This window comes from Bos javanicus, chromosome 4 (assembly GCF_032452875.1).
Source record: "Bos javanicus breed banteng chromosome 4, ARS-OSU_banteng_1.0, whole genome shotgun sequence".
Lineage (NCBI taxonomy): Eukaryota > Metazoa > Chordata > Mammalia > Artiodactyla > Bovidae > Bos > Bos javanicus.
Genome location: NC_083871.1, coordinates 78,847,227 through 78,857,823, shown reverse-complemented (window position 1 = coordinate 78,857,823; position 10,597 = coordinate 78,847,227).

Sequence of the window (10,597 nt, the reverse complement as noted above, 5' to 3'; positions counted from 1 at the left end):
CTGAAGAAATATGGTGAGGTGCCAAATAGCATCCCCAGAGAAAGAATTTAGCATTTGAGAGTCAATGTAAAACAATAGATAAAGCCTTTATAATCACTCTGGTTTAATGGAATCACATGACCAAGCACAGGAAAGCTGTGTTCATGTCTTTTATGTACCACACAACATTGAATTATGGATTCAAACACTTGTCTGGGCTCCATTTCCAGTCTGAGAAGTTGGACCAGAGAAACTATAAAATTCCTTCCTGCTAGACATGCTGCTTTCTATGAGTTTTCAGGCCACTCACCCTGGTGATGGCTATGGCTTTCCTTAAACGTTTCATAAATGAAATCCACACCAAAGCAGGGGGGGCAGCTGCAAATAGGCAGTTTTTCCCAACTTAAATTTTAAATGTCAACACACAATTTACTTATTAAAAGTCACAGGAAACAAAAAAGAATGATTTAATGGAAGGGTGTAATTATAATGAATGTTGCCTGCAATTGACTTAGGATGCTAACCAAGGAAAACTGAGAACTGACTATCAGAGTTTAACCAGCCACAGGGAAGTTGGGAACTTGATCAAGTATGTTAGACTACAAATGTTCTTGACCTTGGGAATAAGTTCTTAACCTTGGGAAAACTTATGAGTCAACACAAAATTTCCTGGGAATTCTTGAGGTGGATTTGAAAATGCTCAGACAGACTCTGAATTTGCAAATTACTCTAGTTCAAGACTGAAGTTCACTCTCGGGAAAACAGAACTGTTTTAAATCAGTATGACGGGGTTGGGGGGAGAAGTGTGTGGGAGAGTTGCCCTTCAGTCACTTGAATTGCTCTCAGCATATATGTTGCTAAACAACCAGATTCCATCTCCGTTGTCATTCATACTCAAGTCCTTGTAGTTCTCTGTATCAGTTGTCTTCTGTCTGTGTAGGTATTGATCTGGACATAGAATGTGGCATAATTTGCCTTTGACTCTGCTAAGCACATCTATGCTATCCAGAGGAGAAGGCAGGACTTGGGGATGTCACCAGTCTGTACAGGTGACAGCTTAGTGTGTGTCCTCTAAGGAACTAGGCAAAGGCTTTGTATTCAGGGTCACGTCTTTTCTGTATTTTTCACCTTTATAGGAAGAAAAGTTCATCCGAGTTGAACAAATGCCATGAAATGAATATGTGGTATGCCTGAACCACTGGTTTTTAAATGTGGCCATCACGTTAATGTGGGCAGCCACACACAACACTGTAACTACATTTAGTTATAATGAGTGAGTGAGTGAGTGAAAGGCCCTCAGTAGTATCTGACTCTTTGCAACCCCATGGACTATACAGTCCATGGAATGCTCCAGGCCAGAATACTGGAGTGGGTAGCTTTTCCCTTCTTCAGGGAATCTTCCCAACAAAGGGATCAAACCCACGTCTCCTGCATTGCAGGCGGATTCTTTACAAGCTGAGCCACAGGGAAGCCCCTTAATTGTAATAGTTTTAAAGTAATGACCTCATTTTTCACTTACCACATTTTCGCATTTCTGGGTGAGCCTTCAGATGTTCCCTTACATTGCTTTTATACATTAAAATTGGATAGGCATTGATTTTAAATTATTCAATGTCTATTTAAGATAACAAAAAAAGAAAAGCATTTGTAACTAATTGCTGGAATAGGAGGCAGCCAAACCATTTATAGTGTGTTCAGTTTATTTTAACCTTTCAAAATAATAAATTCTGGGACTTCCTTGAAGGTCCAGTGGTTAAGAATTCGCCTTGCAGTGCAGGGGACGCAGGTTTGATCCTTGGCTCTTCCCAGGTGACGTTACTGGTAAAGAACCTGCCTGCCAATGCAGGAGTCGTAAAAGATGCAGGTTCAATCCCTGGGTCGGGAAGATGCCCTGGAGGAGGGCATGCAACCCACTCCAGTATTCTTGCCTGGAGAATCCCATGGACAGAGGAGCCTGGCAGGTTACAGTCCATAGGGTCACAGAGAGGTGGACATGACTGAAGCAACTTAGCATGCTTGCAGGCAGGGAAATAAGATCCCACACGCTGTGGAGCAACTAAGCACGTGTGCTGCGACTACTGAGCCTTCTGGTCACAGCTAGAGAGTCTGTGCACCACAGTGAAAGATCCCCAGTTACGCAACAAAGATGGATGGGCTACAACTAAGACCTGACACAGCCAAACAAATAAATAAATTCTGATTATAAAGTGAAGATAATAAGACTGCGTGTAAGCTTATCCTTATAAATGAATTGCACTGGATGGTTTATTAAGCAGACTTGTATCTATTATCACATCCAGGACTCCTAACAATGCTCCCAAGTAGGAGGCAGGTGTAGGTTCATGTTGTATAGAAGGAAATTGAAGCTCAGAGTAACTAAGTCATTTGCTCAGGGCTCTTCACTTAGAGTTCAGAGGGTCCAGAGCCTAGCCCTATTCCCACCTCATCCTTACCATAAGAAGGACAGGCATCTGCTGGCTGCATTAGCCCCATAGGGCATGATGCAATGGACAAAATGTTTCCACATCTCAAACTCTCTGTCCTATGACATTTCCTTTGGACTCTTGAAGTGTCCAAATGCTCTCATGATAATCTGTTAGCAAAACCTACTCTCAAGGAGGATTTAAAATGTGTTGATATGACTATACAGCCTAGTGTTTCCTCTTCCACCAAAATCTCAATTTTAGTAGAGTTCTGGGGACTTGCCTGGCAGCCCAGTGGTTAAGATGCTGTACTTCCAATGCAAGGGGTGAGGGTTCAATCCCTAATTAGGGAACTAAGATCCTGTATGCCCTGCAGCAAAAAAAAAATTAGCCATTTTTTAAAGAATGTAGTTGAGCAATAAAATGTATGTATGTATGTATGTATTTAAATAGAGCTCTGGAGTTAAGGCTCTAGAAATTAAATTTTGGGGAGCTTTGAACTGAAAAAACTGTGGCAGAGGATTGAAGTTTTGTGAAAAGAAGTCGCGAGGTAGGAAAGAGGGAAGAAGAAGACTCCTTCATAACACCAGCTCTGTTTGTTGGGCAATCAAGTCTTTCATGATTAAACCAGGCTTTTATTTTCTTTTTTCAAGGCTTCTCTACTCATGCTCCCCTTCAGTATTCCTTGTAATTTTAGAAGATTTCTTTGGAAGACTTTGTTATGAAATGGAAAATTGAGGCTTTCTTCCAAAACATGGTTTTTCAAAATTTGTTCTTTTAGAAATGAAGTGGTTTGTGTGGTTTACGTTTTCATCACTGTCTGAAACATATTTTCCAAAGTCGAGAGCCACACATGCCCGCTGGTGCCCTGCTGGCTTTGGCAGCCTGTGAAAGCATTTCTTTGGTGATTTTGGTCACCTAACACTTAGTTAACCTTGCAGACATAATATAATTATTCACAGGACTCTGCCTATGGATTTTTAAAGTAATGATGATGGTCCAAACTGTAGATTTTTAATTTTTTATTTGATTGTTATTGAAGTACTCTCTACTTGACTCCTTCATGTCACTGTTCCATTTATTCCTTGCACAAATAGAAAAAAAGCAAGAAAAATTCCACTATGAAACAAAAACGGACTTACAGACATAGAGAACAGACTGTGGTTGCCAAAGGGAGAGGTAGAGAAGGGGAGGAGTGGGAATCGGAATTAACAGATGCAAACTGTTATACATGGGATGATAAAGAACAAGGTCCTATTGTATAGCACAGGGAACTATATTTGATATCTTATGATGAACCATAATGGAAAAGAATATGAAAAATGGTGTGTGTGTATATATATATATATATGTATGTGTGTGTATACATATAACTGAGACATTTTACATTAAACACAACCTTGTAAATCAACTATACTTCAATAAAATTATTTTTAAAATTCCAAAGATAAAATAAACATTTAGTTACTTGGAGAATATCTTTGCTATGCAGATACAGAGTAAATTCTTTGTGATGAAGACTCTACTCATGCTAGGAAAGAAATGCAGTAAAGGAAAGTGGAGTTTTGTTTGTGTGTGTTGAGTGGGGATTGGGGGTGGGTTGAGCAACCCCAAAGAAGACGAATAGAAGAGAAAAGACTCTGAGCGCTGAGCGTGTGATTCAGGCAGTAATTTTAGACAAGTTGTTGAACTCCACGAAGTCTCTGTTTTCTCAGCTGTAAAATGAGGGGTTGGGACAACAGTGTTTTAAGAACCCACCCAACACACTGTGCTTCCAGGAAACCCAGCCTACCAGCCACAGGAAGCAGGGAAAACAGTTAAGAAACTCCTGAAATTTCCACCCCAAAGTCTCAGGCTGAAAGCCAGCCCTCTGTTGAGGCCCCTGGGGAAGAGACTTCAATGGCTGGACCATCGACTTAATCCATAGCAGGGTCCAGAGTGGGGACCACAGATGTTCCCTATAACATATGCCCTTTTGAGGAAAATCTAAACCTAAACAAATTTAGGGTCCTCTCTCAAACTAATCAATAAACACCATTACTTAGGGTTAATAGATTCATTTTGAATTGCTATCTGGGAAACAGACATGAAATAAATTTTTAGAGTTTCTTCCCAGAAATGACTCAGAAAGGAGGAATATCCAACAGTACTTGACTTCAATCCACTCTGTACTCAATCTGTACTTGACTACTTGGGCCAAAATTCACATACCAAACCCAATGGGACTCGTGGTATGAGGTCTGATCAATACATACTAGCGCTGGACTTCATCAGATACCAGCGTTCACTGTGTCTATAGAAGACTAGTTGGCTCCAAGTCTCAAGTTTAAAAAGATACCCAAGTATCCCAGCAAGAAAGAAAAACTAGCAAGGTCATGAATGACGACTCCACAGATGCCAGAACATTTGTACTGAGTCTAAAACCTTGCTGAGAGTAATCAGCATAAGAAAATCTACTTGAACCATTACACTCACGTGCTTGAAATTTCAACCTATAAAAATGTAGCTACATTTTCATTTACTCACTCTACTAAACACCTTATTCAAGGCAACCTCATTTATTCCAAATAGTTACTGCTGCTGCTGCTGCTGCTGCTAAGTCACTTCAGTCGTGTCTGACTCTTGGCGACCCCTTGGACGGCAGCCTACCAGGCTCTTCCGTCCATGGGATTTTCCAGGCAAGAGTATTGAAGTGGGGTGCCATCGCCTTCTCCGCCAAATCGTTACTGCTGGCTACAATTGAATCATTAAGATAATCCAAGGTATCAGCTTGATCGTTGATCTTCCTTTTCACTGTCATTTGGTCCAGGGGTATTTTGTTGACCCAATGAATGCATAGGAGGGTCAATTCCAGCACCCACTGCTGGTCCTGAATGAGCAGTGATTTTGATAGGCAAGCAGTAGAGACAGCTAATTTAAACCCTAAATCCTAAAGAGGACAGTTCAGGGGTCATTAACCTGTAGAGAAAGGAAAGATTTCTGAGATTTGTAAAAACAAATGCAATAGTATGTGAATATGGGCATAGGTGCATTTTTTCTGAGATCATTCATAATTCTTAAAGGATTTTATGAGTTTAAGCAAATCTATGAAATCCATGTTTAAAAAAATTCTTAGTCTAGGAAGAACTTGGGGATAGGGAAAAAACTTCCAAACATAAGACACATTTGAAGTACCTGACAGAGGGTAAATCAACTGTGACATGCTGAAGTGACCCTATAGTCACATTGATTTGAGGAGAAATAATGTGGGATGGTAACTGGGATGCATGACACCCCCAGGGGAGGGACACGTTGGTCTCAGGTTAAAATCCCAAGTACATCCCTGACATCAAGGTTGAGGTAAGTGATTTTTTCATCTAGCTGAGCAATCTTTAGAAAGCCAGGAGCTCAGAGGTAGAATGAAGAAATCTGTGAGAGCATCAGGTTCAGAGTTAAGAGGGTTGTTTTGTTTTCTGAATGACAAAAGAACTATTTAACAAAATACACGTAGGCAGTATTCAGGGGCAGCCACGGATTCATGGTCCAGGTAGCTGCCTTAATAAAAGACAAAGAAAGAAAAATACTCTGCTTTCCAGGGAAGAATGAAACTAACTTTGATCATAGACTGGGGATAGAATTAGAGAGAACAAACAGAAAATTTCACATGAGGATTTGGAGCTAGGGAAAGCATCAGTTGCTTTGATGATGAAGCATGAAACACTGAAATAGCCATGGAGACAGCTATGCTTATGTAGAGGTCAAGTTTGTGGGTCCAGGGTCAACCCTCACCCCACCACCCTCACTCCCGCAAGTGTCTACACATGGGTTGATGTGTACAATGGATAATTTTTTCCCTGAAACCCATGGGGAGAGGTCTGTATATGGATGCAAGAAAGGCAGAAGGGGGAAAGGATAATGTGAGATGGCATAATATCTGTCTCTACTTTGCACTATTTTGAGCACCTTGGAAAGGTGGGTATCAGTCCATTTCTTTGAGAGAGATTTTGTGAGTTTTCAAGCATAATGGGGCCTTTTTTCCTCCCCTCCCCCAACTTGGCTGTGTCATGCAGATTGCACCCAAGAGCTGCAAGGAAACAGTGGGACAGCTGCATGCCTGTGGAGAGTAAGTTGGCAGCAACAGGCCATTACTCTCATATTGAGACATGGTCAACCTTGCTGCTTCTTCCAATAATCGGCAGAAGCAATCCCACAAACCATCTAGAGTTTCTAGAAGCTCATGAGAACATTTATGTCTGAGCCCAAGTGACCGTTTCTCTAAAATTCTGAGAAATAGTAGGTGAAGATTTTGAGGAGGGGGCAGAAAGAACTTGCACTAAGAAGAAGGGGCTAACAATCTAGAAAATTCCAATATCAATGTATAAAATGAACCCTTAGACACCAAAAGGAGAGGAGGCCCTGGCTGAGATCCGCATGCACTTCCTTTCCACCCTCTTATTCTCTTTTTGCTACCTCAACTACCCTTCTGCAGCATATTCCCCGCTTAGCCAGGTTCTAGATGTTTCTATGACCCACTGCTCTGAGCAGGATGGGCTGCACTAGCCACTCCCGGACTCCTGCAACTCTCTTTGCTTTGACAGCTGAGATCATCTGCTTTCCTCCCACTTACAACAGGCTTCTCAGCTCCTGCCCAAATCTTCCAGCTCTTTCTCTGGACAACCCCAAAATGTCCCACAAGATCATTCGCAGCTTTTTAATTAGATATTTTGGCAGAAACTCTGTTTGTGTAAGATGACACTTCTCTGTGGAGGAATTTCATCCTTGGTAAAGACTTGAGAAGGTCCTTTATTTTAGCTGTAGCCATTGACTATGGTTATATTTTCTTCTAAATCATTTTACTGCATTTAATTTTGTCAAATGTTATTTCAGCTGTTGCCATCAGAAATAATTAGATCTCTGTGAGATTAATTCCTTCGTCGTCCAGCTGCTGCCAGGAATTATGTCAATCATTTGTGCTTATGATGTCATGGTTTGTTTCCATGGTAACACATATGCAGTCACAAGTGCCTCATTATCATTTCATTAGAGTGATGACATATTTATAGTATTCAGGAACAGCATATTGCCTTTTTAAATAATGTGTTCCTATGGCACACACAAATACCCTTCTTCCTGAATGTACATTTTATCCCTGTCTTTTGCATCATTTCCTATATATATACTGCATACTGTCTGCTTGTTTAGGAAGAAAATAAATAAAAGATTGCTTAAAAGAAGTAAGACAACATAAAAGTATTAAAACTAATCAATCCAAGGGAAAAGAAACATTTACAACAAGAAATTCAAAGGACTATCAAATTATTATCAAAAAAAATCAAGTGTTTAAAACTTCCTACCTACCAGGATTTACCAACATGTTTATTGAAAATATTAATTCAAAAGTTGAGAGACACAAATAATATTTTAAGTAATTTAGAGTAGTCACTCCTCATATTATAGCACTACTAATTATGAACCTGTAAAGAGACACTCGAAATGTCGGCACTCTAATGACTTAAAACAAGTATAAAATTTTATTTCATTGAAGATGCAAGGACTGATAAACAATGTTAAGTGACACATTTCAGATTGTTCTGTGAATGTGGTCTTTCTTCTTGGCGCCACTATCCCCTTGCCTTTTCATAAATCCTATTCAGAAGTGAAACATTTATTCAGTTCAGGGAGATTCTCTCTGGAGGGGAAATAATTTTATCAGTAAGACTCCCTGGTGATGAGGCTGACTGGGGACTGCTGTTAATCAGCCTTTTTGACATGGTACCTTGAATAGCCCTTCCCATGATGCTCCATGATTCCACCTTAATCCTTTCCCTTTGAACTCACCATGACTCATACGTGTCTTTTTGTCCCTTTGTGTGTCTGAAGTTATCCCATTATTAACTTTAATTGGAAAGGTGCCTTTTGTTCCCCTAGTGGAGTCATACACTAACCACTGAACTCCCTAGGCTAAATTTCAGGGGTAGGAAAAACTTAATTTTTTTTAATAACTGAGGGGGATAAATAATGATAACTCAGATAACTTCATAGTGATTAATAGGAAGTTACTGAAAAGGAGCGTATATTTGTATACATTTCACTTTGTAAAAGTGTTTCCATTCAAAAGCTCTTATAAAAAGAAGAGAAAAAGAGAGCAGGCTGGGGAAGTGGGTTCCACAGGGATGTTTGCACGAGGGTTCAAGGAGATTCCTGGTAGACAAACGAACATGGACAAAGAGAGGGTATAAAAAGGAGCAAGGTTTCCTCATCAGTGAGGAGGAGTGATTAGAGAATGGATGGACCTCCCCTGGGAGGAGCCTATGAGTGAAAACAGAAAGAACTCTGTCCACTGGGTGTCTAGAAGACTTTGGAAGCATCAGGAAATCCTGTTTTCGACTTTGGTAGCACAAAGTTCATAAGTTCACCAGCCCCCCTGGGTGTACAGACACCAGTACCCTGGAGAGCAAGCATGAGTCACCAAAACTCAAACACCCACAAGCATCACCAAGAGCTGTGACACCTTTGTCAAGCATCCAAAGTCTAGTCCCCGTGGTGGACATAAGCTTATTCACAGGGCTCAGAGACACAAATAGCCGATCTCAAAAAAACAGAAAGTAAATGGTGGCTTCAGTGTGAGAGCTTAGAGGCTGCATTTGTGGGTACATCAACAGTATTATCAAAACTATAAAAATAGAAGGCTGGGGTCTTTGAGGATTATGTTAAAAGCCTACAATAGCAGTAGATGAGAGCCACAGAAATGCACTACTCTGCCCTATTATTTTGGCCCCTATTTAACTTCCAGAGTCTTGTGTTCTAAAAAAAAAAATGGCTGCTCACTATACAGGAAGCAAACAGTTGGACTAGTACCCAGATCACACACACCAAAAAAGTCTATGCTTAGATTTGTTCCCTTCATTATCCCAGAGATTACAGTGTTCATAATAAAATCAACAAATCAAATCATATTGACATGTTGAGCTTCAAGACTAAAAACAAGGTTCATCTATTTTTGTTCTTTTCAAAGGTACTTTTAGTCTTATTTGGGGATTTGTTAATCTTACAAAGTATAGAAGGAAGCAAGTCTCTTTCAAGCAAGAGGAGAAATGGGTCACTCAAAAGAGAGGGCCAAATAGACTCACCACGTTTTTAAAAATCTTACTAGTGACAATAAATCCTTTCATTGCTCTGTATGTAAATATACTTCTCTGTGAGAAAATGTCTGCTGGAGGGAGCAGGACATATAAATTCTAGCCCCAGATATGCCTCCTTTGGGACCGTTGACTAAGTTACCTGATTTCTCTAAACTTTAGCCCCCGTTGTATGCAAAATTACATTAATAACATTTGTCTCACCTCCTTCAGAGATGTATGGACGGCAATGATTCATGCAAAAAATGCTTTGTAAACAGTAAGGCATGTAGCAAAGATAAGATACTGCAATCTCAATCTCATTCCATCTGGCTTCCACCTCCACATGCCTTCTGAGAACTTTGTCATCTGAAATTTTTATGCCTCTCCCTCCCACTTTTGCTCCATCTCTGATAATGGTCTTCAGAAAAGTGATGGCTCCTCTGAGACTTATGTGATGAAGCAATCTAGAAGTTTACAGACATCAAATGGGATTGACTTAATATGTGACCACATCAACAAATCATGCAGCTGCAACCCCACCTCTTCTGCAGAGTTCCCTTTCCTGGCATAGTTAAGAAGCTTAGATATAGAAAAGGATAATTATCTCCTGATTCATTTTATCTATGTTGTTCTTTTGAAAATTCTTATTCCTTTGTGTCCGGTCCCTTTTTTTCTGCTTTCTCTGCACTCCCAGGACTCTCTTCCTAATTTTCATTCAGCATTTTTCCTAAGGTTCCTAAGACACCCTTGTAAGAATGAAAGGATGTGCAGTTTGGGGTCAGAGAGACCTGAACTTAAACTCTAGCTCTATTACTTACTAGCTGTGTGACCAAGAGGAAATTATTCACCCCTCTTTAGCCTTGACTCCATCTCTATTAACTGTGATAATAACACCTACCATATAGAATCAAATATAATGTATATCTGCTTACATGGTAAAATAATATTATAATAATATAAATAATAAATACCTGCTGCACTTTAATTCCAGAGAAGGCAATGGCACCCCACTCAGTACTCTTGCCTGGAAAATCCCATGGATGGAGGAGCCTGGTGGGCTGCAGTCCATGGGGTTGCTAAGAGTCGGACACGATT